Source organism: Egretta garzetta, unplaced genomic scaffold, assembly GCF_000687185.1.
Source record: "Egretta garzetta isolate BGI_Z169 unplaced genomic scaffold, ASM68718v1 scaffold53, whole genome shotgun sequence".
NCBI classification, from domain to species: domain Eukaryota; kingdom Metazoa; phylum Chordata; class Aves; order Pelecaniformes; family Ardeidae; genus Egretta; species Egretta garzetta.
Genome location: NW_009259312.1, coordinates 90,987 through 118,862, shown reverse-complemented (window position 1 = coordinate 118,862; position 27,876 = coordinate 90,987). Strand labels below are relative to the sequence as shown.

The window sequence follows — 27,876 nt, the reverse complement described above, 5'->3', positions numbered from 1 at the left end:
CCAGCCGCACCTTGGCTCTCCTGACCCCCTCCCTACACAACCGGGCAGTGTCCCTACACTCTTCCCAGGATATCTGTCCCTACTTCCGCTGTCTGTGCAGTCCCCTCTTATTCTTTAGCTTGACCAGCATGACTCAATGCAGCCATGCTGGTCTCTTCCCTTCCTTGCCTGATTTCTTACACCTGGGGACTGAAATATCTTGTGCTCTATGGAACACAGCATTAAAGATTTGCCAGCTCTGTTCTGTTCCACTGTCCCTGAGGACAGTTTCCCAGGGGGTTCTTCTGACACTCCTTGAGGAGCTGGAAGTTTGCTTTCCTAAAATTTAGGGTCCTGACTATACTCTTCACTATTCCCATATCCCTTAGGAGTGTGAGCTCCACCAGTGCGTGATCACTGCAGCCCAGGCTGCCTCCAATCTTGATGCCACTGATGAGCTCACTTGCATTGGTGACCATCAGGTCCAGTACTACATCCCCTCGGGTAGGGCTGTCTGTTACCTGGCTTAAGAAGTTATCCTCAATGCATTCTAGGAATCTCCTGGATTGCCTACAGTTTGCCATGCTACTTTTCCAGCAGATGTCAGGGTGGTTGAAGTCCCCCAGTAGGATGAAAGCCTGAAAGCATGAAGCTTTCTGGAGCTGGAGGAAGGCTTCATCAGTAGGCTCCCCTTGATCCATCAGACTGTAGTAGACACCAATCACAAGGTACCCTTTGTTGCCTCTGTCTCTGATTCTTATCCATAAGCTTTTGACCTGCTCATGGCTATTCTTCAGTACAGCTCTTCACATTTTGTTGATTTCTTGATGTAAAAGGCAACGCCTTCACCCCTCCTTCCTCGCCTGTCCCTTCTGAACAACAACCTGTAGCCATTGATAGCCACATTCCAGTCATGGTATTTGTCCCACCAAGTTTCTGTAATGGAAGTCAGGTTGCAGCTTTCTAGTAGCACAGTAGCTTCCAAGTCCAAGTTGTGTCTATATTCAGGGGTCTCCCTGTATGGCTGCCAGCAGCCGTGGGATTGTCTATCTGCATGCTTTGCCTCTCCTTCCTCCTCTAAGCTCATCCTCAACAAAAGGTATGTTGGCAGAGATTTGTATTATAGGTCATTTATAAGTGGTCTTTACCTTCCTATTGTTTTTATTTTATCAGTCAGAGGCAGAAAATTGTAAAGAGAAATGGCACAGGAACAGCAATAGATAGCTGACTGTCTCCTGTCACTCATATGCAATAGTTCTAAGTAATAACTTCCTATCAAGAAAAAATCATTTCATGGATTATTGCTCTTTTGCAAAAAGTTGTTAATTTTATATGAGGGGGCTGGATTGCTAGTTTTTACATGCATGCAATGTATTTATACCTTTTTGGTTGGGTAAATCTTCAACAGATTATGGAGAAACTCCTCTTCACCATAAGTGTAACTAGGCATCTAACCTGGTTAGGTTGAAGTCATATACTATCTTTTAGTACAGCTGGTCTGTAAAGAGCAATTAATTACTTGGGGGAGGGAGGGCAAATAATCCACCTCACCTGTTTCTTTTGCTGTGGCATGCTCCTGAGAAGTTCAGTCATGAGGGCTTTGTGGTATTGTATCCAACTGCGGCAGGAGAGCCTGAAGGGTCAAAGCTAGTTATGGGGGAAAAGCCATGTCAGGAAGGTTCTTGGGTGAAGTTGTGCTTTCCATGAGCTTGCAGATGGATCCCAAGGTGGGACAGGTCACTGTGTATTCCCTGACCCCATCCCATACTCAGAGACCAAGTATCTTCACAAGAATTTGGTTCTGAGTGTACTAAACCATGACACACTTATTTTCTTTTTGATCCCTGTGTTACCTCTCACTATTCTTTTGCACTCCTTTGCTGTTAGTCCTGTGCTGCTTTGAAGCCTAACAGTTATCCTTTCTGGTAGTGTGTATGCCTTAGATTCCTCAGAGAATCATCAGATAGGTACACTAAAAAGAAACTATTTGTGGGAGTTTGTCTTGTTTAGGTAGTGAATCAGGTGCTCTACAGGGGACATTTAAAATCAGTGGGGCTAAGTGCTTTGTAGAATGGAATAGATTTAAAAAACACTTAAGGAGAAGAAAATGTTTGTTAGTGTATCCCAGTTTAAGTTCTCAAGAATCTTGATGCTCTAAAAATAGTGTTTAGTTTTTTGTATTTCTGGTCTTAAGGATGATATTTCTGCTGTAAGAATTAGAATTCAGGAGGAATCAGGACCTTAAGAGAATTTTTATACTCTTTTTAAATAGTGATGCATAGTGAAAACTGGCAATATTTTAAAGTTCTGTTTAATCAGTTGCTGTGGTTTAACCCGGCTGGCAACTAAGCACCACACAGCTGCTCGCTCACTCCCCCCTCCTTCAGTGGGGTGGGGGAGAGAATCGGGAGGAAAAAAAAGGTTAGAGCCATGGGCTGAGATAAAGGCAGTTTAATAAGAGAAAATAATAATAATAGTAATAATGAGAATGGTAACAGAATATACAAAACGAATGATGCACAATGTACTTGCTCACCACCCACCGACCGATGCCCAGCCCATCCCGAGCAGCATTCACTCTCTGCGCAACCGACCGACCGACTAACCCCCCCAAGCATGACGTTATATGGTATCTTTGGTCAGTTTGGGTAAGCTGTCCTAGCTGTGTTCCCACGCAGCTTGTTATGCACCTGGCTGAGCAGGAGAAGCTCAAAAAGTCCTTGAGTAGTCTGAGCACTACTTGGCAACAACTAAAAACATCAGTGTGTTATCAACATTCTTCTGGTACTAAATCCAAAACACAGCACTATGCTAGCTACTATGAAGAAAATTAACTCTATCCTAGCCGAAACCAGGACAGCCCCCTGCCAGATCTTTGTGCCCCTGGCAGAGCAGGGGAAGCTGAAAAGTCAGTGGCCACTCTAAGCACTGGTTAGAAACAACTAAACAAATCAGTGGGTTATCTATATTCTTCTAGGATTAAACCCAAAACACAGTGCTATGCCAGCTACTAGGAAGAAAATTAACTCTGTCCCAGCCAAAACCAGGACAAATGCCTGCATAAAAAAAAACAAAGTGAAGGATTTTAATTTCTAACCTTAGCTGATTGGAAATCTTTTTCCGGCAAGAAATTTTTGTTTGCACTGAAAAGTTAAAAGCTTTACATTGCACTTTGAAAATGAAGTATTTTGGATTTCAAAACAACTGTCACCTTGACTTTTTTATGCCCTTGTATTTGGCTGTAGCCTGACTTTTATGAACTTTTATGTTCCATAATGATTCATTCTGCTGAGCAGTCATGGTGAAGCACAGGAGTCTTTGCTTGTTCTTGTCAATGTTGCGGTTCAGAAACCAGGCTACTGAGAATTGTAGCTCCAGGCACTCACGTTTAGGCTGCTGTGCCAGTGCTTCCAAGTATAAGTGCTTTGATCTCCCTGTTCCAATTTTAGTCAAATGCTGACTTTTTCCATGGATGCAGACGCATTGTTTTGTATTAGTTTATTTGCTGTGGAAGGTAAATCTTAGGTGAAATAACAATTTTCTTGGAAAAGCAACACTTTAAAAGGAAGATTTTCCTTTAGCTTGAATGTTAATTAGGTTTTCTTTAGTGCTTTCCGCAAACATTCTCCATGGTTTCATGTACTAAGTAATTATGTGAGTTTCTGCATATATTTTTCTTCTTTCGTTCTTCTGTCTAACTCTTCTGACTCTCTGTTCAAGAGGGAGAATATAAGAGACTTTGGGGGGGTTACTTACATTACAGAAATCACAACTTTTACCCTGAAAAGAATGCTTTTGTCCAGTGAGTATTTTTTGTTTTCCTTTTAGCGCCTTGGGAACAGCTTTCTGGTTTTGAAATATATAATGTTGCACCAACATGTAGCTTTTAAAATGGATTTAAAGCACTTTATCAATGGGGGTACTAATAGAGCATCTTTTTCTTGGGACTTGACCCATAGGCTCAGAGTAACTACAAATGCATATGCAAATGCAGATTTTGACTGTATAAGCTTCATGATCTTATCAAATTAGTAAAAGAAAAAAAAAGTCTGACTACTACAGTTGTTTCTTGGACTGTAGTCAGTGTTTGGTATCTGAAATGAGAGCTGTTACCAAAATTTGACTTACAGGTTTCAGTGTGTCACTTCCATTACACAGAAAAATCAGATTTTGATTGCAAGGACTTCTGTTTGAGTAAAAAAATAAAAAAAAATATATTCTGCAGTTACTGATTTCACCCAAATTTCTGGTATTAAAAGAGGACACACTTTTGTAAGTGTGGGGAAGCTACAACAATGGCAAATTGCAAATGCCAGTAGGCTGCTAATAAGATTTCCACAGGGTGGATCTGGGGAAGAAAGGTTCTGAAGTGACCTTCCAGGAGGAGCAGGAAGAACAAAATCCCTCTTAAAGGTGGGGCTGTTGCTTCAGAGAATGAATTATACAGCATAACTGAAATCCCCTCTGTAGGGGGAAACCACTTCTTAATTTTCTCATTAGGTGACCTGGCCCAGCTTCCCTACAATATTTTGGTTGAACCAGTTCATATTTGCTTTTGGAGTCCTAGGAGGTCAGAGAAGTAATTGTGCATCAGACAAAATTTTGCCCTTTTTTTTCCCCCCAGGACTTTTCTGTAATTTCTGTAGAGCTTTGCAAGTATGACTTGTACAAAACTGCTCTGAAAGGGATCTTTTATTTGACAGCAGTTGAAAAAATTCAGAAGTATAAACTACAGAGACGATAACTTACTGTGCTTGCATTTTATTTAGCAAGATCCACTTTTTCAGCAGCTGACATGAGACCTAATGAGAAGTGAGTTATCTTCATAGTCAAGTTTCCCACCAGCTCACATGCCAAGTCCTTCATAAAACTAGAAGTTGTATTCAGTGACTATCATTGACTCACTGTCATTTTGATTGTGCCATTTCATTTTGATGTTTTACTATGGTACTTTTAAAAGAGAAGGTGTTCTATAAAAATGTGAGAACTGGGCAATGCTTTTCGCTTAGGGCCTTTCACACTCTTAGGCTGTCCTGTAAATCATTATTGAGATTGCTTTATAGTTCCCTTTAACAGGTGTGTTTTTATTTGCTAACTTGCTTTAACTAACTCTGTGCTAGAGGTCTGACTCAAGCCGAGTTGTTATAGAAAGTTTCTGACAATAGTTCAGGTGTTTCTGAAAATGGGGTTAGGAAAAAATTATTAGCTTATTAAACAACGAACAACTTTTTAACATACTATAGCACACCTTTACTTTGTAAGGGAAAAAAATAGTTGATGAAGGTTTGGACATACATCTCCCTTGAAAATGCTCTAAAATGTGGACTTTCAAGCCAAAAGTAACTAACTGAAGGGAGGATTCTTCTAAGGAAAACAGTCTGTGATCGTGTAATTACGCAGTCTCTCATAGTGTATGTTACTCCATGTACCATTGTATCAACAGTCTTCATAGAATGAAGGGGGCTATTATATGTACAAGGAGGATGAAAAGAAAGATTCATAGTTTTTATGCAGATTACACAGTTTGCAGTTAAAAAGCTGATCTAAAAGCCTGAAGATATCTTTTCTGCTTAGCCAAGTTGAAAATGGAATTACTGACTTCTCTTATGTTTGTCACTTTCCATCTTTTTGTGTTAAGAATGAAAAAGATATTAAGAATGGAAGAGAAAGAAGATGTAAAAACATAAAATGAAAACAAGAGAAGGATGGAATTTGAAAAAAATAACAGCTTGCTTTCAAAATCTTTGATTCTTTAATTCTTTACAGTTTGTCTGAATATTCTGTGAAGTTCTCAGTCAACTGGGTTTCTTGATTATTTTCACCAGGGATTTTTAAATCCGAGAACAGTAAGTGTTTTCACAGGATTGGGCCTAAAGGCTCTGTTCCATATATTTTCAATTAATCTCTGAGTAAAAACTTGCTGAATTATCTCATGTATCAGCATGACAACAACTGCTCACAATGGTTTGTTTTATGGCACTGTTTTGGGGAAATGCTTTCAAAAGGAAAGTCTTTCCTGAGCACTAGGTAGTTGCCATGATAACTTTCCATTTTGAGGGCTGCTTGTAGCTGTTCAAGTGCAGTAGTGTTTTATTCCATTACAGTGCTGCAGATCAGCATAGTGAAAAAGCCAAGAGATGGGGAAGTGGGTACACCCTCCAAAAAAGCAATTGCTTGATGACAGTTACTGTTTCTTTAATTATCCATGATGATGTGGGTAGGCTAGCCAGCATGCACCAGGAATTTATGTATTTAAGGAAAGATGTAAATTAAGTAATGGTGTTAGTGGTGTTCTTTTAGGGTGTTTAGAATTCATATTCCAAATCCTATTGATTTCAGGAAGCCTGATATAAAAACATAAAGATAGTAAATCTTATTGAACCCTTTTTTCTTAACTATTTTGGAACCTTCCGTTAAGAAGCTGGTTTCTCAGTGTTCATTTACTTTGATGTTGGAAAGGATTTCTTTTAGCGCCTGAACCTATTCCCTTTGAACACAGAGCTTGCATAAACTTCAGTGATGCAGGGCCAAACCCTTCTGCTTTATATTTGTTACTTATTAAATGGTACTTCAAGTGCTTCTCATGAGGCAGCCTATTGATGAATTGTAAAAATGTACTTTCTATTCTAAATAAACCCTGAAGCACTGGCATTCCACCTGGCTTTTTTGTTACCCATGATATATCAGTCGGAGCTTGGCAAATCACTTGCCCCATCTTGCAGGTGTGGAGGTTCAAGTTCATTAGAGAAATTTGGTTTAAGTGGAAGGTGAGCCGATGCAAAGTGATGCAGATGTATTCTCAGAATGAATATGGTTTTTTTGACATAGTAGTTGCTATTCCCAATTCAGGTAGTTTTTTTTTTTTTATTGTGACTAGTGTCAAGGAACATAATGGAACTTTTGTGTCCTCATTGGTTGACTACTGCTTAAAAATGAGTTTATCTTTACTGGTCATTAACAAATACACCACAGAAATCATTACTTTTTTTACATTTCCATGTATGGAAACTAGCTGCAACTGTCTTATGTGCCATACTTTGCAATACCTCTTAAATAATGAGGAATAAAATCCTTCTGCGAGCACTTCATGGATTTTTGAGTTGTCTTCGAAAACGTCCTTTGTTTTCTTTCAGTTAGCATACATGTATACAATAGTTGTGTAGATTTTGAGGCTTCTGTGGACTCTGAGGTTTGAACAAACGTAGTGTTGCAAGCTTTTATCCCCCCTTTACAAGGGTTGCTGTCGAAGGAAAGAGCAGAATGCTGCCGTATTAATTGGGTGACCTCCCACAAGCCACGAGGAAAAGAACAGAAGCAGGTGCTGAAATATATTTGCAAAACATGTTTGCACAATTTGAAATAACAAGGGCTAACTGCCAGTATCTGCTGAATTATCCACAAACAAAAAAAATAGTGGGCTACATGAATATTTGAAAGGCTTTACTTGATAACAGCATGCTAGTGAAGGGAAGCAATAATATTTTTTTATAATGGCAGTGTCAGCGTGGATGTTGGAATTGCTCTGTGTTGGCTTTCAGTCATAGATATCTAAGGGAGTGTGAGGGTTCATGAATACAGAAAGTCAAATTCTTCTGTCAGTCAGAAGCCCAGTATGTCTGGGTAATTGAGGTCAAAGTTGGTGCTGCCACTCTTGTGTTTTCATATGGATTTTCCTTCGGAACTGCCACTGACATGCTGTGAAGTAACTGCAAAAGCAATGCTCAATGTTGATTTGTTTATATGAACCTTCAGCGGATGCTGTAAAAGATTTAATGAATCCTTACCTTGTGTGGACTTTAACAAGTTATTTTACTGAAGCTTGTTCTCTTAAAGAAAAACCTTGTTTTCTTAAATCTGTGATACTCAAAAATCTGTGGTCTCAGAATGCACAGTTGCCCATCTGAACAGCCTTATGAGTAAATTAAATTGTTTGGTCTAGTGCTGTAGGCTATCTTCAAAAAATGTGTGGTGGGTTTTAGCTGAAGACAGAAATTGTGACAATGGTAAGTATTTTCTGTTTGAAGAGGGACAAAATCTTTAAAGTGAAACAGATTCTCTTAGACTCTCAGGGCTTAGCCTTTGGTTCCTGCCACATAGAAGTTTTGGGACTGGTTATTCGCTATTTAGCAGTGATACGTTGCTTACTTTTTAGGCTTTTTGTGAAATACCACTTAGAAAGAGGAGACTGTTTTTAAAAAATGATGCAGTCATGTGGAAATAGAGGTCTTGCACATGAAACATGGAGGTGCTACTTTTACAATATATTATGGTGACAAAAATAAAGCCGTAACTTTGACATCATTGTTTCCTGAAGCATCAGGATCTTCGTCTTTGAATCAAGCTTATTTGTCATGTGAGAAATGAATCCACTGTTGGACAAAATGATTTATTAATAGATTCTCGAAGTCTTACTTTATGGAGAAGATGTGGCTGACTTGCATATGTTCTGGGACAGCCTCTATATGTCCTTTAAGATAATAGGGCTAATAGCTTTTAACAGAATATCTGCTTTTTATGTCCTAATGTTGTGGACATATATGAAAAATGTGAAATCATAGAGACAGATTGTATGATCAATCCAGTAAGAGAGGTATTTATAATTAATTAATTTGACTTTCATAGGAAAAAGTGAATATGGCAGCTGTGAGTAGCTAATTATCTCCATCTTCCAGTAGATGGAAATACTGCTACAACTTCCCTGATTTCAGTATCTTGAAGTTTCTCTGTTTCAGGGAAGCTCACGATTCTTTCCTTCTCTCTCATACATTAACTTGTTGACAACCATGAATAATCTAAGCTAGTATTTTAAATACAGAATACAATCTATTGCCTCTCGTTCATTATTCTTATTTATTGAATTTGCACAAATGTATCAAGTAACATGAAAATACACATTTCTAATTATGTTTCTAATCTTTATTATTGATCATCTGATATTATTTATTAATTATGTTTCTAATCTTCTTTATTGATCATCTGATAATGACAAACTGATCCAGAAAGATGGTGAAACAAACTTCATTTGGTTTCTAGTTTTAATTTGGATTTATGCTTTAGTTGTATAACAAATTATTTGGCAGGACAGGAGACTGCAGTAGAACTTAGGGGTCATAAAAGATTTCAGTTTTTATTATGTACTATAGGCCAAAACTAGGAATGTTGCTGTTAAATGAGGAAGAAATTGAGGTTTCTTAGAATTATTTATGACTCTAATGATTCTCACTAAGGAAAACTAAAAAAGATACACTAAGTGTATGTCTAAATATATATATACACATATATAAATAGAAGCAGAAGAAAAATAAAAAAGGTATGCATAGGTATGAAAACATATAATAGAAAAGTACATCTAAAGAAATATACACACTATATGTCTAGTGTATACTAGTGCTTATATACACCTATATACATATTAGTAACTTAAAAAAACAAACTAGAATAATATAGGACAGTCCTAGAAAATAGGACTGGATGTTATCTTGTTGGTTTGCCCCCAGGCAAATCAACTTGCACATATTCATGACAAAGCTTTGTCTAGACTGTTTCTGAAAGCATCCAGTGATGGTAATGATCTTGTTTTGTAACCTGAGTCTTCCCTGTTTTAACTTCAGCCTGTCTTGCACCATCCTAACTACAGCTGATACAGAGAAAAACTTGTTCCCATCTTGACTGTAACTGCTTTGACATATTTAAAGTCCACTGTTAGGTCAATACAATGATGTGTTTCCATGGCAAAATGATAACTAAATGGGTCAACCGTTCACGTTCTTTCCACCCTTGCCCACTGCCACATGTATAGGATGCCAAAGTATGGGGATAATAAATGTCAATTCTGCTGATGCAAAACAAATCTTACTGGAGCCCAGTTGTTTTGCAGGGATTCTGGATACAAACACCTGGGGAGCTTGGGAGGGGAAACAATCTTTTATCAGATATCTCTCAAATGTACAGTTTAAAATTCTGAATTCTCCTGGTCTTTTTTTTCCTTCCTGATTAAAGTTATTTTCCTCCAGATTGGGAACGACGGTGCTTTTATGCTACTTATGATCAGCTTTGCTAAGTGTTACAATAAATATGTTTACAGTAAGCAGTTTGTACACCACTGGGTAGGGTGGGTGGGGAGGCCTGGGGGAGTTATGGAAGAGATTAACTTGCTGACAGAATATTCCATGGACAAAGTAAAGGATAAATCTGAATAAATTATTTTCTGCCCTGGCTTGGTTTCCAGCTGAGCTGGCAATGACATAGTTTATTCCAATATAATTTATGAATCTGTTTAGAAGCACCTACAGTATTTAAAAAGCTGATGAGAAGGTCAGCCAGTGTAAGACTGCTTTGAAAAACCCGTCATGAATTTTTCACATAGAACATTGGATTGTCAAGAGGGAGAATACCTGCTTTTCAAGTGCTAAGTTGTTGCAAACAGTATTCTCATGTTAAATTGTTAATAAATTTTATGGCATTTTAGGTGGTTAGAACAGAAAAGTATGCTGATACTAACAGATATTTTCAAGTACAACAATACTTTCTATTCCAGTTTTTAAGCCAAAAGAGTAGCGAAATATTACCCAATGCCTGTACATTAAAAAGTTATTTTTTAAATTACACAATAACTTGAACAGATGCATTAAATTCAAACATCAAAGCCTTCTATGCACTTGTACATTAATCTCTGCTTTGATAACTGCCTGTAGTTAGTTTCTTTCCTCTTCCCAGGAGATCAGCTTTTGTGGATTCCCAGCAAAGTAAACTTTAGGATTTGCTTCTCAAGGCATAGTTGTGGACTATTCTATTTTTTGGTGGTTTCAGGTTGGGAATTGTTCAACAGTAAAGAAACAGTGAAATCCTTCCTTTAGGAAAAAAGCAGCTTGTTTTCCCCTAAGGATTGTATTGCTTTCAGACTTGGGCTCTGTTACTGCCTTTTAATCTTCTGTTCTGTGTATGCTCTATATCCTCTGTAGATGCTTAGCCAGAGAATGTGTATCTTGATTCCATGGGAAAATGAAAAAAGACTTGGTATACCTAGAGTCAGGACTACTCAGGCCCATTTTGACTGCTGATTTTTTTATTCTCCCCCCAATGCATTTTTACTGTATGCAATCAGACCATGTATAGGTTTTTTGGGGGGTAAAGGATGGCAGCGGGCATATGAGTCTGTAATTTCTTATAACAGTATCCAGGTCTTGGATTGTTGAAGGAGACAGGAGATACAGGAATGTTATTTATCTTGTGGTCTAATCTTATTTTCAGTTACACATAGATTGATTTTACAGTTTTTGCTGGAGTCCATTTAGATGTATGTATGGTATTGGGCACTTCTAGGAAAAAAAAAAAATCTTTGTGTGTAACACTGGAAGCAATGGATGTTCTGTCAAGGACTTCATTTTACTAGTTTGTTGCATCCTGTCAAAATCTAAGCGTCCCCAAAGAGAAGGGAAGAAAAGCTGGCTGTTTGTTCTGTAGGCCACAGTTATCAGAGGGGAGTAAAATAACAAGTAATTGGACAATATAGTAGTGCAACCTCAGGAGAAAAACATGTGCATGTCTAAAAAAAAATAAATTATGCATGCTTCCTCTGTTGGCTTAAACTGTTATCAAGAGGTGTCTTAAACAAGGTGAAATTTGTCATTTCTCTTGGACTACAACCAAAGAGAACTAATTATCAGTTTTCCCATGTGGACTTCAAAATCAGTCTTTAGGTCAGAATAAATTATAATGAGGAAGTATGGTTATTAAGTCTAATGCATGGTTTCTAGAGAATAAATATAAAAGGTCATTCAATAGGGTATTATCGCACAGAAGCTTTCAAGCTTGCAGATTTTGATTTGGTTAATAAAATATGCTGAATATTTAACAAATTTGCATCATATATGCTTCCCTTATCTCTGTTGAATCATTAAATGAGAAAATGGAACTCCCAAGAAACTTTAACGTGAGGACAGAAGTGAAATTCTTTCTCCAAAAATCCAATCTATTTCTGTGAAAAACAAAATGATAACAAATAAGAACACTAAGAATCCTCAAAATCTAATTAAAATATTTCACTGATGGTGACTGCTGATAAAGTATGTTGCATGCAGGAAGTGGGAGCCTAAGAGAACATGGAGATAGCTGTGTCTAGAAAAACAAGCTCAGGCTGATACAGGCTCTGTAATGGTTATACTTCAGGTGGTTCCACTTTGGAGAAGGCTGCTGCTTTTTGTTTTTAGTGCCTCCTACTGATCCTGCACACCTGAAGTCAATAAGGGCTAGCAGAGTATAGCCTATTTAAAAAAAAATGCATAATCTGCCAGATCAGTTGGCAAATTAATAGAATAGTTCTTAGGAGGGAGGAGAAAGAAGAGTGATATTTGCAATGAGAAGTCTTGTCCACTCCCTGCTCTTTAAGACTGGCCACGGTATGCTTTTGTTTTTAACACATTTGTTAAACCTTTGTCTAAAATGGTGGTTTGGGGTTTTTTTGTTTGATTTTTTTTTTTTTTAAACCTGGGATGAGATTCTATAAGCTCCATAACCACTCCATGAACGCTTTTCTAGCCTTATTGTTAGATGCCTAATTTTAAACCTCCTTGTTGCAGCATAAATGCATTACATCTGATCATGAAGATCAGTTCATTACCCTACTTACAGAATTTCTTTACATACTGGGAGCAGGGTATTCTTCACTCTTCAGGTCTTTCCTTGCATGCTAGCAGGTATTCCTTATCTAGTGATTCTTCTCGTTCCCCTGTAGATGGTTTTCTATGTATTTTTGGAAGGATCCTGCCCTTTGAAGGGAATATCTTGAACTGCAATTAGGTTTCAAAGAGATTTAAGGCTTTTATTTAATTTTGGACATATGCTCTTGAATGCCTTTGAAAACTTGAGTCCAGTGGCATATAGAATCCAAAACAGCTCCTTCACCATACTATCTAATATAAGGTATTTTAGTGAGCTTCAGTATGTAGGTAGAGTGGAAAAGCAATTACCTACTATGATCCATTAATATAATTTTCCTTATTTTTATTATTTATGTCTTAATGCTTAATAGATCTTTAAAATATTTTTTTTTTCATTCTATTGTTTCCCTTCCCCCTCCACCCTTCCTTTGACCAACAGTGGCTGTGTCACAACTCTCTCTGACTTTTCAGAGGTTTTGGGGCAAGAAAGAGACCTTTTTCTTTACTGCAAGGAGAAATTACTTTCCTATAGCCTTCCATCTCAAATATACTATCAGAGGATACTGTTGGATCCATTTCCTATTTTCATGTTTCATTTTTTATTTTTGAACTTGTCCCTTTGCAATGTGGATTAGTTATAGTTGTAAATAGTTCTAAATCGGGACTGAAATGCGAATGCTTTATTGAACTTTAAGATACACATGCAATGCCAAAATAGCATTTTCAAATAGAAATACCAGTCTAGCTGTGATAGCTTTGTGTAGGATGCATACAAAATGTGCTCTTTAAAAAGTAAATGATCCAAATAGAAAAGCTTTTTTAAAAAAATTACCCATTACGTTTTATTGATAGTTTTTCTCTTTGCAAAGCATCAAATAAGGAACAACCTGGGGAGACAGCATTAGTTAAGAAAATAAGGTGCTCGATTTTAAATTTAGGTTAGGCTTCCCCTAGAGTTTTGTTGTGATTGGAGGAGTTAGGTTTTATGCCTCTTTTTCTGACTATGAAAATGACCATATTCCTATAAACTGATTTTATGAAACAAGTTCCAGCTTCTTTTGGAATAAAACTTTGATTTGGGGGTGTGTTCTCAGAGCAGCTCTTAGGAAAGCTTTTTTCTGACAACTTCTTGTTAATTGTGTTCGGAGCAAAGCATAACTAAAAACCATAGCATTGGTTGGGATCTCCTGGATTGTGGCATGCAGGTGGATAACAATTAAATGTTATCTTTGTACAGAGGAAATTAAGAGTACTGGAAAGGTTAGTCTTGCCATTTTTTTTCCCCACAATTCTCACTAAATACAAGGAGTACTGGTATTTGAACAGAGGTTGTCCTTCCATCTAACTTTTTTGATTTAGTGAATGTAAGTGAGAATGTGAATATAAGTGAATGTAGTCTTTGAGCTGTTAAGGTAGGCCTTGAGCTTGACCAAAAAATCTGAGGCTGAAGAATCCCTATAAATGGTACAGAAAAAGCAGTCAAAGCTGTGCTACCCTGCTAGCTGAAACATTCACGTAGTCTTGCATCTGTTGCAGTCTCTGTTGGAACAATGAAAATAATGTAAAAGTATTATGTATATGACTTTAGGTCATGTGAGATGAAAGTTCATTCATGGTTCAGTTCTCGATGTAGTTATATTTTTGCTGTCAACCTTTAATATTGTCAAGAGGAGTATGAGAATATGCCACTGCCAAATTCAGTCGTGCTGTTGGTATTTCACTTGATCTCTAGGATCATGTTGTAAATGCAAATTCTTGGCAGACATGATTGACATTGAGTGAGCATAGTAATTCCTGTTTGAGTTTTTTGGATGCTGTGGTGATAAGAAAATGTTAAAATAGAAGCCTGGTTTGGGCGTAAGATTTCTTTTATCTTTAAAAGATAGATATCTGTGCAATTTAAGTGCCAACTGGGTGAAAACTTCTGCTAGTGTCTGCCCTGCATTATGGGTAAAGGAAAATGTGATGTTCAGTGCATCTTTTTAGGTGGGGAACCAGTCTAATGCAGATTTTGCTGGTAATACCATGGTCACTAAGTTTTCCTACCTTTTCCTTCCACTTTAGCTTCTTAACAGCATTTTGGGATTTGGAGTACAGTTTTGTTTCTCAGGTGAACTTAAGAAGACCACAGAAGTTCAAATGCTTATGTATCAAGACAGGAACACAGGCAGATTAGGTGGCATGCCTCATAAAGGATTAAGTATAGAGGATATCTAATACCAGGATTGAGTGAGAAACAAAAAAGGAAATGGTGATTGCTAGGAGAAGAATGAGGCAAAGGGAGAGCTGGTGGTTGAGGCCGAAGGGCAAGAGCACCATCTCCTTATGTGCTCACACAAACTCTGCTTTGCTCCAAGCGTGTGAGGAACTTAGTAGTAGTGAACTATGGGTAAGATCACTGGATAGGAAGGCATGGTCTCACCACTAGCCTAGTTGCATTAACAGCTGTAACTTCTTAGCTTTACTTTAGACGTGCAATAAAATTGCAATTCTGAGTGGTTTTTGCTTTTAATATTTAAAAAATGACTTAAAGGTACAGTGAGTATCTACACAATAATTTCCAAAATGAAATTGTGATATGATTGTGATATCCCTAAATAATCACATTTTTTTGATAGATGTTGTAGTTTTATGATCAAATAACACATATTGAATGGAAATCATGGCTGCCCTAGACTGCTTTTCCTAAAATGACTAGGACTCGCATTTCATAGTACTTGTGCTCAAGAGTCATTGAACAGAGAAATGTGTGACACTGTACGTAAAGCAAATTAGGAATTAATTTCAGTTTTGCAAATAATAGTCAATATCTATGAGAAGTCACTTGCTTTTGCATTTACTCAGCTGTAAAACATGTTTTTCAGCAGCTTTCTTACATGTTTGCAGACTGCTTTAATGAAGCTCTGTTCTGGAGGTCACTTTTTAACTCCATTTGTCTTCAAGTAGGACAATTTCTTTTAGCTTGGCATGTTCGCAGACCTGCAAACATTGTGCTTCTGCTGTTGAGGTTTTGTATTCCCCCTAAAATAACATACTGAAGTATAAGAAAGAATGTATGACATGCAGAAAAAAATTAGGATGGAGAAAAAGGGGTGATGTTGTTCTTTAGATGCTGGACTGCATCTCAGACTTTTGTCTGGTTCTTGATTCTAGCCAAGTTACTTCTTTAAAGGTCTAAATCATTTATAGCAGTATTCTCCCTTCCATGGTTCCAGATCTCTACTGAGGCTTCAAGACAGCTCCACAATTCCTGTCAGAGTCAATACAAATGGATGATTAGAGTAGTAACCATGAAGTTCAGTGAGCCTACAATCCAGATCCATCCTGTGGAAGAATGAGTGGGAAAAGAATGCCGTGTCATATGAGCATGGGGAGAGTCTCCACAAGTGATGATGTATCTTTTTGGCAGGTGTTGTATGAGCTCCAGAGCTGTAAAAGCACCATCAAATTGCAGGAGCTTTGTAAGTTGGGTGAATTTGTAGAGTATGTTCTCCTTCTCTCCTTGTACTCCTATTCTATAGCACTTGTGGTATGACTGATCTTCTGAAACATTTTGGAAATCAGCATGATGTGTCTTAGTAAAAGCTGGGGTAATGCTGCTGTTCTACAATGGGAAAAACTTGACTCTTACAAATTGGAATTGACTCTACACTAGTGATCACTACGTGCATCCTCCTGTTACTGTAAAAATAGAAATGAGATAAAAGACTTCATGGCAACATTATCATAAGTGATGGCTAAGTATAAGCTGAAGTTGTACACTGACCACTTGTCATTTGGCGCAACGCACTCCAGTCTGTCAGAGACCTGTTAGAATGGAAGAATCATCTTATAGCAGCTGAGGCCTCTGCTCTTTGAATCTACATGGACATAGCTCTCAAAGCTAGGCTGGTGCCTTCATTCATTTCTGTTTAGTCTTAAACTCACCAGGTGAAGTCCCTGGGGACTGGAAGCAGGGAAACCTTGTGCCCATTTTCAAAAAGGGTAGAAATGAAGGCCTCGGGAACTACCAGCCTGTGAGCCTCACCTCTGTGCCTGGGAAGATCATGGAATGGATCCTCCTAGAAGCTATGCTAAGGCACATGGAGGCCAAGAAGGTGATTCGAAATAGCCAGCATGGCTTCACCAAGGGCAAGTCCTGCCTGACGAACCTAGTGACTTTCTATGATGTAGTGACAACAGTGGACAAGGGGAGAGGTATGTATATCATCTATCTGGACTTTGATAAAGCCTTTGACATGGTCCATCACAACATCCTTCTCTCTAAATTGGGGAGATATGGATTTGATGGGTGGACTGTTCAGTGGATAAGGAATTGGTTGGATGGTCGCATCCAGAGGGTAGTGGTCAACGGCTCAGTGGTGGCAAGTGGTGTCCCTCACAGGTCTGTACTGGGACTAGTGCTGTTTAATATATTCATCAATGACCTAGACAGTGAGATTGAGTGTACCCTCAGCAAGTTTGCGGATGAGACCAAGCTGGTGCAGTTGACACACCAGAAGGAGGGGATGTCATCTAAACAGACCTGGACAAGCTGAAGAGGTGGGCCTGAATTGTTTTTCTGTCTTATTAATCTGGGGCCTTTGAAAATGTCTTGAGATATCTGTGCAGATATGAGAGTTGGGGTTGTTCAGCCTGGAGAAGAGAAGGCTGTGGGGAGACCTTACTGCGGCCTTTCAGTACTTAAAGGGAGCCTATAGGAAGGATGGGGACAATCTTTTTAGTAGGTCCGGCTGTGTCAGGACAAAGGGTAATGGCTTTAAACTAAACCAGGGTAGGTTTAGACTAGATATAAGGAAGAAATTCTTTACAATGAGGTTGGTGAAACACTGGCACAGGTTGTCCAGAGAGGTAGTGGAGGCCCCATCCCTGGAAACATTCAAGACCAGGTTGGATGGGGCTCTGAGCAACCTGATCTAGTTAGCATTTTCCCTGCTGACTGCAGGGGGATTGGACTAGATGACCTGTAGGGGTCCCTTCCAACCCAAAGCATTCTAGGATCCTATGATCAAATATATATATGTATGTATATATAAACAGAGTTAGGTATGTACAATGTATTATTTTACCTTACTGAACAAGGCACCAGTTGTATGAGATTCACCAAGGCTACATGCTGGGTCCTGCACTTGGATCCCAACAACCCCATGCAATGCTACAGGCTTGGGGAAGAGTGGCTGGAGAGCTGCCTCATGGAAGAAGACCTAGGGTGTTGGTCGATAGCTGGCTGAATATGAGCTGGCAATGTGCCCAACTCGCCAAGGCAGCCAACAGCACCCTGGCTTGTACCAGAAATTGTGTGGCCAGAGATTGTCCTGCTGTACTCAACACTAGTGAGGCTGCACCTCAAATACTGTGTTCAGTTTTGGGGGCCTCACTGCAAGAAGGACATTGAGGGGCTGGAGTGTGTCTAGAGAAGGGCAACAAAGCTGGTGAGGGGTCTGGAGCACAAGGCTGATGGGGAGCAGCTGAGGGAACTGGGGTTGTTCAGCCTGGAGAAAGGGAGGCTGAGGGGGAGACCTTATCGCTCTCTATAACTACCTGAAAGGAGGCTGTAGTGAGGTGAGTGTTGGTCTCTTCTCTCAAGTAACAAGTGATAGGATGAGAGGAAATGGCCTCAAGTTGTTCCAGGAGAGGTTTAGGTTGGATATTGGGAAAAGTTTCTTCACTGGAAGGGTTGTCAAGCATTGGAACAGGTTGCCCAGGGAAATGCACATATTTAAAAGACATCTGTATGTGGTGCTTGAGACACGGTTTAGTAGTGGGCTTGGCACTGTTAGGTTTATGATTAGACCTGATGATCTTAAAGGTCTTTTCCAACCTAAACAACTCTGATTCTATTTTATGACACTGTCTCCTCTTCCTGCAAGAATGTTGTTAATAGTGAGTAAGGCTCCGTAAGTAAATTTCCTGCAAACTCACTCATTAAAATTGAGGAAATTATTAGTCAAGCAGCAGTAAAAGCAAAGCCAAAATCAATTTACATCGCTTAGTACCCAGGTGTCAAAACCCCTGTACTTTTACAAATAAAGACTTTCCACATCAAACTGCTTTTCCAATTCTATCCAGCTATCCAAAACAAGTGCACCCTCTCCTCAGAATCTAAAAAAATCTATGTTCTCATAAAATTAAGATTCATTAAAAGATGCAACTTCCTGACAAGTCAAAATTGTGCAGAACTAGTTTAAAAATAAGATAAAATTCCTGGCAAAAGGGCTTTGTAAATTAGAACTCTTAAATAAACTGGAATTTTTGCCAGATAATTTTTTAGCATTCTTGAAATGTTAAATCTGAAAGTTAATATGAGAAACTTGAAAATGTTTTTGCTGGTAAAAACAAATTTTCTGTCAAGTGGTAGAGATGATCTTGTGCACCAGAGCAAAGACGTGAACTTCTCTTGCATTTCAGTGCTTGCAAGTTGTTTGAAGCATTATTTATTACTTGTCTGAGATAGAAATGGAAACCATTAGAGCAAATAAGCTCCTAATTAAAAGAAGGAAAATTGTTGTGGGTGGGTATTGAAACAGGAGAAAACTGGCATAGAGCTGGGATTTTTGTGTACAGCTGTATTGGATGTGCTAGAAAGAAACTGATTATCAGCATGCAAAACCCTGAGAAAAAAGGCTGCAAGTTTTAACAAAAACAAAGCAGTGTTGTCTCTTTATTCTTCTAAATACTAAAAAGATTGACCTCTTAAGTTCTAGAAAACTAATTCTTTTGTATGCTTTGGTTTAAAAAACAAAACGTTATAGCATGTAAACAAACTTTACATATCAAATTGTTGAGTTTAATGCAGTTTTAGTCTAAGAAATGGTGACTGTACAACTGGAAAGAATCATATGTCATTGAATCAATACTTTACAGGTAATTGTGTAGCAGGCAATTAGCTCAGAATTCAGGCAGCTGCTGTGCCTATCCTTCAGTAAAATAGATTTTCACCATATTATTCCTTACTTGAATATATGATGATAATGGATGCTCATTTGTTAAGCAGACTTGTTTAAACATTTATAGAAAATGAAGCAGGTATTTCTACTGCTATTTCTCCTTAACAATTATTTTAAATCTTACTAAAAAAGTTGGTTTTCTTTTGTTAGTTATTTTTCTCAATTTCTGTTTTCTACTTCTGATTATATTTCCTCAAACTAAAAGTTCTAGTGAGAACAGTGCCCCTCAATAGAAAAGATAGTATTATCATTTGCTATTTCCAGACTGAGAAGGTCTGGTCTTTGAATCTACAGGCACAATTGTTAGGAAAAGACTTTTGATTTCTTGCAGATATCACACTTTGCAGACCACAGAGCACTTTGCTAAGGGAGGAAATAGTGTCGTAAAGGGAGAAATCCTTTTAAAAAATAGAATATAGCAGGTGTTTAGTCACAGATAATGTGGGTATATATTCTAATGATGGCCGAATCTTTGGGTATGTGTACCATGGTCGTCATCACTAACTTAACATTAAGTTCCTCGGGTAATTGCAGATGGTACTGTGTCTTACTCCAGTAAAAGCAATATCACAGTTCTGTAGTCAGAAGTAGTGAGTAATACTAGGGTTTTTAATGCCTCCCACCATAAAACAGTGTGTCATTATAGAGCTTTCTAAATATATCTCATCATGCATTTATCTTTTCCTACTCTGTTGACTGACTCCTATTCTCCCGAGACATGTTTAAACGTCATTTTATCTTTCAGTGGCAGAAATGCTAATAGTTTAGCCTAGAATGAAAACTACATTAACCAGTATTTTCAAAAGAGAAGGTAGAAGAATTTTAAACCACTTTATTTTGTTTATGTGTAGGCAAGTGGTTAGTTCTAGTATTATCTGTAGTTGATAGTTTAAAAAAAATTATATTGATGTGAGGGGGCATTTAGAGAATATTGACAGATTGTCTTGTAAATTCATGTTTTAAATTGTCAAGGTAATGTGTTATTGTACTCCAAACAGTTGTTATGGCAGTTTTTCTTCACTGTAGCAGCAAAAAATATTTAGTGTATCAGAAAGGAAGGAATTGAGCACACCATTATGCCTTAACAACAGATACATTCTATGACAGATGGCTGTGCATGTTTGAGTGTTGTTTTAAGCTATAATTGGATACTTATGTAAGTATGCTTAGTCAAATAGGTGTAATTAGCCTGCATACCAAGATAGCTTAACTTAATGGGTCAGTCCAGGGATCAAGGATGTCAAAAGTAATGGTTATACTGGACTTAACCTTGTTCTATTGCAACATTTGTCTAGACAAAACCCAAATAGAAGCATCTGTGGTTTCCACTTATTGCTGTTTACTGCAAAGCTTACAAAATCAGATGAAGACATAAATTAAATGAAACAAAATGCCTTAAGAACTTTTTGTCCATTTTGTTTTTAAACTTCAAGCCATGATATGCTTATGAGAGAGAATGAAAAGGAGCAACAAGTAACATTTATTCTTGATGCAGTTGGTAGCTTCCTTATTATAATGAGGTGTAATATAGTGTAGAAATTTCTAGCTGAAGCCAGTAAGTTGGCGAATACTAAGTAGAGCCTTGAAAATTGATATGGCTGGCTGATTTCTGTTCTTACTGAGGTATGTCCCAAATTCATTGTTAACTATAACAAAACAAAATAGTCAATGGGCACAGGGTGTTCCCACTTCTTGATGACAAGCAAACACAAGCTGCAGAAATGTTTACTGTGCTCCTATGCCTTTGCTGTGCTGTGGAAGGAATGTTCTCCCTGTGAGATAATAAAGCCTTTTTGATTTCCAGAGTTGACATGAGTGCTGGGACTCTTTTATTTGGTCATCTACGAGGTGGCCTGGCTTTTAGGTTTTTATCATAAGGAATTTCTTCTCTTAATTATTCTGTTCAACCTACCACTGCTCCTACTCTTGTAGAGAGCAGAAAGCCTTCATTTTCCATTCATACCTTGGCAAAAGAGAAAAGCAGCATTGTTGGAAGAACTGCTACCCATGTTCAAACCAAGTTTAATTAGTTTCTATTTTAACATGAAACTTGGCTTATTTCTTTAAATTTGTCCTGAGCTTTGACCTTGTCAAAACCATGATAGCTGTGTTTATGTTCTTGTATTTCTATTATGATAACTTCAAAAAATGATTGTTAGTGATTACCTTAACATAACCTGTATGGACTTGCCCTGAAAATTGAGCCTCGACACACATAGACCAGGGTGTTTTCCATCACACAGTCAAGAATAAAGAACCCTTTTACCATCAATGTGATATTAGGAGAAGTATAAAATAAGACCTAGGTTCCAAGTTTAAACTAGGATAAAGCGTTTTTTGAATGTTTGCATTTTTTCCCATGCACAAATCATACCAGCTTTGGACAGGATCCATCTGCTGGCATAATGTTTTTAAGAATACATGTGTTTGATATTCTTTTCACATGCTTTCCTTCAGCAAGATGGTCTTGCAGGAGATATGATTATCATCACCACCTTTTCTACTGAGCATGGTCATGCTCCCTGAAAGAGTATTTGCTGGCTGCCCTATCCACAAGTGGATTCTCTACTGTAGGTACCAAATGAACAGAAGCCTTTGCTTTTGGGGCCGTACCAAATCCCCAGAGAAATTCAGGATTATGTATCATTCCTATGTTTACATCTCACTGCAAGGTTTTGCTGGCTGTTTAAGACTGTGTTCCCTGGAGCCTTGTTTTCCCCAGGAATTGAACAAGGATGATAATAAATTCCTGAATTCTGTTCTGAGAGTAAGGTGCTTCATAATTAACTGCTTTAAGTTCAGGCTTTCCAAGTCTTTTGTTGCATCTAGTCTGGAGCCTTGAGCTGTCACCTGGCGACTTCAAGTTGCTGGGCAACCGGCAGATGCAGTAAATTTGGAAAATATCAGTGTTTTTCTCCAAAACTACTTTATAAATTCTGACATATGGATTACTTTTTCATTTTTTTATGCCTCATCTATAAGTTTAAAATGTCCATTTTTAAAAAAGGTATTTGATTTCCCTCAAAATGAAAAGATTACACATGTGCCATTTTTATTGTTATATTTAAATCACACCCTTGGTCAGAACATAAGTTGCACTTTTAATCCTCGATCTTTGGTACTGTGGGTACTTTACCTTCTGTATTTATCAGTTTGCAAGGAATATTGTTTAATACACATACTAATCTGTAACTAGCATTTTATTTCTCTATTTGTAAGGTGAATTTTTCATGTTACCTTAACTTTGAGCTAGCTACATAAAGAAAGTAAGCCCCGGGTTGTTGCCTACAATGAGTGTTGACATTTGGAAACAAAAATGAGTTTATTCCATACAGATGTTTCTTTCATTTAGAATTTTATCAGCGTATTTTAAGGAAAAAGGCCAATGTTTTCCTATGTTACTACCAATTGTTTTATAGGAAGACAATTGGATAGTATGTAGCAAAAGAAGAATTTTAAGACTGAAAGGGCAACACAGAAAGCATTCCATCATTATTCAAGTTCTGCTGTAGAGCAGTTATGTTGGTCTAGGATGCTGTTTAATGAGACTCTTGAGGATTTACTACAAAACCGTATCTGAAGTTGTCTTTTTTTGATAGAAAATATCTGAAAGTCCTTTCGAGGAATAAATCGGCTATAGCCTTTTTGTAATGGTTATAAGCCTACAACCATGGTGATGGGAGATCCAGGAGTGATTCGGTGAATGAGCTTTCCAGTTAATAACCACAGTGGAGACTCCAAGTCTCTGTCCAGGACTGACTTGATTACGCTCATGCTGGAAGGAATGTTAGGATGAAGAGCCAGAAATGCAGTTGCTGTTCTCATCACAATTATTTCAAGAAAAGCCAAATGCAGTGGCAGGAAGCACTGCTCTGGGTTTTGATTTGTGTTCTTTTATGTACAGTCCTTGGCATGAACTTGTGTTGAGGAAGACAGAGTTCCTCATCAAGACAACATACTTTCAGTCATGCATCAGATATTGCCAGTGTAACACACTTGTGCTTCAGGATCAAGCAGAGGTTTACCTTTATTTCAGGTTTAGAACTATATATAACTATAACTTTACTAGTGACCTTCTGAGTCAGTCAAAACCCTTTATTAGTACTGTCATGGCTTAACCCCAGATGGCAACTAAGCACCACACAGCCCCTCACTCACTCCCCCCACAATGGGATGGGGGAGAGAATCAGAGGAGTAAAAGTGAGAAAACTCATGGGTTGAGATACAGACAGTTTAATAGGTAAAGCAAAAGCTATGCACACAAACAAAGCAAGGAATTCAATCACCACTTCCCATGGGCAGGCAGGTGCTCATCCATCTCCAGGAAAGCAGGGCTCCATCATGCGTAGTGGTTACTTGGGAAGACAGACGCCATCACTCCGAATGTCTCCCACTTCCTTCTTCTTCCCCCAGCTTATATACTGAGCATGACACCATATGGTCTGGAATAGCCCTTTTGTCAGTTTGGGTCAGCTGTCCTGGCTGTGCCCCCTCCCAGCTTCTCATGCACCTGGCAGAGCTGAGAAGTCCTTGGCCAGTCTAAGCACTACCCAGCAAAAACCAAAACATCGGTGTGTTATCAACATTGTTCTACTACTAAATCCAAAACACAGCACTATACCAGCTACTAGGAAGAAAATCAACTCTGTCCTAGCTGAAATGAGGATAGTGTACAACTGTTTCAGTATCTGATGAGAATGATGTAATCCAAATGTTCAGCATTAAATACCATTGGGGAGAATGGTACACTATTTTTGTGGATTTCCTGGAATGCCCTCCAACATTAAGATGACTACTGCATAATACTTATGTAACTGGACTTTTTTCCTCATACTTCAGTGTCAGAAATAAAAGGTTAATTGAATAACTGTTACGTAGATTGTGATGTTGCATATAATCATTCTTCCTTGCAATCAGAGATTGTGCTTTACCATGAAAATAGTTTAACATTTTTCTCATAACTTCAGGAGAAAGGAGTAATAATAGGCAATTTGACTTGATTCAATTTTAAACATAAACAGGTTTAGTAAGTGTACTTAGCCTTTGATTCTGCATGCGATACTGTATACATCAGCAGACAAGTGCAAGAAATTACAGTTCTTGGCTGGGTTAGGTGAAATGATCGGGCAGAAAGGCTTAATTCTGCGTGAAACATCATTAAGCTGGCCTTACCTTGACTATTGCCTTAGATTAAATCATTCAGCAGAATGGAAAAGCTAGAGCAGAACTTGTCCATTGGGTCAAATTTCTCTCTTCTGTGTAATTCTTCAAGAGAATCAGCAGTCTCAACTGTTTTCTTAACATTCTTTCATTAAATCATACTTGAATCTGTTGCTTTAAAAAATAACCCTTTATTAAATCGTAACATGTAAGATCTAAGGTCAGTGTTATCAGTTGAAGGCAAAATACTGTATAACAAGTTTTGCATATACCTTTGCAGAGGGAAACCTGAAGCATAAGCAGGTTTGTGTGTATGTGTCCCTTTAAATCTGCTGTAAAAGGAATACATATGTTAAAGTGTGAAAAGGAAAAACTTAAAACAGACATTCAACTGGATTTTGAAGTGTTATTGACAGATATGTTGCAAGTCACTGATGCTCTGTGGGGTTGCACCAGAGTGTGTTGTTAAGTGCGTGTAAAAAAAAAAACCAAAACAAAACCCTAGTTTTGTTGGCTGCAGCCTTGATAGAAAAAACAATGAGAATGGAAACTGGCTGCCCTCTGCTTTAAGAACTTATGCGGACAGTTGCGCAAAACAACTGTTGAAAAACCTGAAGATCAGGATTTTAAAGGTTTGCAATCATTTAGCCAATTTTTTTTTGTGAAGGAACTTCAAATACATATGAAGCAGGTGTTTTCAGACTGAAATGAGACATCTGCTACCATTTCCACTAAAAAGGAATCCTTCATTTATTCTCAAATTAACTGTATTTTTCCTAGCATAGATGCCTATTTATCTTCTTTTTTTAAGCAGTTTTTTTTTTCTGTGCAGTGTAAGTAGTTAGTAGTATTCTGTCCACAAAAATAGTTACTGTTGAGCTGTCTTCTCTAAAATGGCAGTATTATCAATCACACTTACTTCACTACTAGCACTATACACATCTGCAATACGGTCTTTCTCCTTTCCTCCCTCCCTCCTTTTATTTTCTAGAGATGCACTCTGAAAACTTGGAGAGTGCTTTCCTTTTACCTGTTCCAGAAGATTATAGGACTAGATTGTGTGTAGTAATGATAGGTGTTGTAAGAGTTCCCTGTTAGAAACAAGCAACTTCTTTCTGTCTTCTGGTAAATGCTAATAAAAGGCTTCTGCTTTCTCTACAGTGGAGCACAAGAAGCAAATGATCAGAAGCTTCTTTTTTCATGCACTGTGGAAAGAGGTTGCTTTGTTTCAGTACTTGAATGGTTATAAATATCACGCACTAGGTAACTGTCGTTTAGATCTATGTTTTTGTTTACACACAGAAAGGGAGAGGGGAAAAAAGTCAACTCTGACATCAGACATCTTCTGGTATGGGTTAGGGACAGCAAGGCTGCTAGTAGCTCATGCATAGCTACTCAACCAGCCTCCTACTTCAGCTGCTCATTTTTTTTTTCTGTCCCTCTTCTCCTGAGGAAGAGCAAAATCCCAGGTCTCACATTCTAACCAATGTTAAAGAAATTTGAGATCAGATTCACCAGACACCCTGCGTAATACTTGCACTTCTGTGAATTAGAGACTTGGTCCCCTGACAGATTTATTTATTTTTTTATTTATTGGAGGGGGCAGGGAATTGCAGAATCTGTTACTCTGAGTGCAGTGATTTCCCTGGAGTTTTATAGACCTGTAGCACGTGAATGCAAGGTAATACATTAACTACTTCTTTACACCTGAAGACTGTGGAAACAGCCTTAACCTAGTGAGAGCAGCAAGCAAAAGCAGACTGGATTGTGTATGGATGGTAGGTTTATTTTTTTCTTTTTTAAATTTATTTTTCCCTGGAAAACTGGAAGCCATATTTGTTAACTGTAGGCAGTAGTGACTGTGGCCTTAAAATAAATTGCTTAGCTGGGTTTCCCTAGTAGTAAAGTGTCTTGGTGTTGATCTATGTGGTGGGGTTTTGTTGGTTTTTCCCTCCCCCCGAACTTCCAGTTTAAAAGGGAAACTGAGGGCTGAGATTCAGCACTGGTGGCTTGGATGATTAGCTTTCATTGAGCGCAGTATTAAGCATTGACAGTATGAGACAAAAAACAAAGGCAGTTTCTCCTCAGAACATGTTAGCTTAAATACGGAAGAAAAGTTTAGGGTCAGCTTAATCTGACTGAGAAACACAACTTCCTTCTACAAGTGCACAAGGGGCAGCTGAGTGTTTTGGTTTTTTTTTTTTTTATTTGTACTTAGTAACAGGTAAGATCTAAAGCAAAACTTTACTAAGATGTAAGGTACGGGAGAGATTTTCAGTCTCTGCTGTCCCCGTTGGTTTGAACAATATTATCTTTCATTGAAGGAGATACAGATGTTTTCTTTCTCTGTATTAGTTTTATCAATTACATGTGTTCTTGGATATGAACTTTTCATCCTTGGGAACAGGATATTGAAAGAAAACAAACACTGCTCTCCAACCTTCCTAGGCAGAAAAGGCACAAAACTTTTTGGACATGCATTCCTTACATCTTCAGACAATCTTGTGTTCTGCTGTTGTCTATGGTTTTCAAACAGTTAAAATCTCTGCACTAGTTTTGACATGGTCAAAGCTCCTTTATTTATTTTTTCTTACTTTCAGTAAATAACAAAGAAAACCTTACATTTCTGAGGTTGCTATTTGGTTGCTATGAATGTGAGGGACAAAAATGTGCTGTTTGTGTTTCCCAGCACAGTTCATCTCTATTTAAAATGGAAAAAAAGTATCATGCTTCCTTAAAAAAATCCAAACCACCAAAACCCAGAACAAATACATCTCCTGAATAAAGGAAATGCTTCTTCAGGTGCTATGCTAAATTAGCTGGGGCAATGAGGAAGCATTAAAAGCCTGAATCCATCCTGCTGGGGTTTGGGGCTGTTTTGAATATTATTTTTAAAAAACCAAACCAAAACCCCAAAAATAAAACAAACAAAACCCCCAACAGACCAAAATCCAAACAAAAAAAAAACCCCACCTCCAAAACTGTTTAAAAACTTATTTTAGTATTTAAATGTTTACTTTGTTCTAGATAAATGTTAGCCAACACTTCTGTTTAGGTAAATAAACAACTTTGCTGTCCCAGTCCTTGTTTTCTATCTTTTGGGATGTATAATGTGTGGCAGGTCGTGGAGT

The 27,876-nt window shown here is 38.0% G+C and overlaps 1 long non-coding RNA gene across 1 annotated transcript; it reads right to left on the bottom strand.

Annotated features, from left to right (window-relative positions):
- Nucleotides 1-5: 5 nt before the first annotated feature.
- Nucleotides 6-23,782, bottom strand: LOC118452031. The gene is made up of 3 exons (XR_004841667.1): nt 23,691-23,782; nt 14,634-14,637; nt 6-20 (listed from the first exon to the last, which is right to left on the bottom strand). It is a non-coding gene; the product is annotated as an uncharacterized LOC118452031 (long non-coding RNA).
- Nucleotides 23,783-27,876: the final 4,094 nt, after the last annotated feature.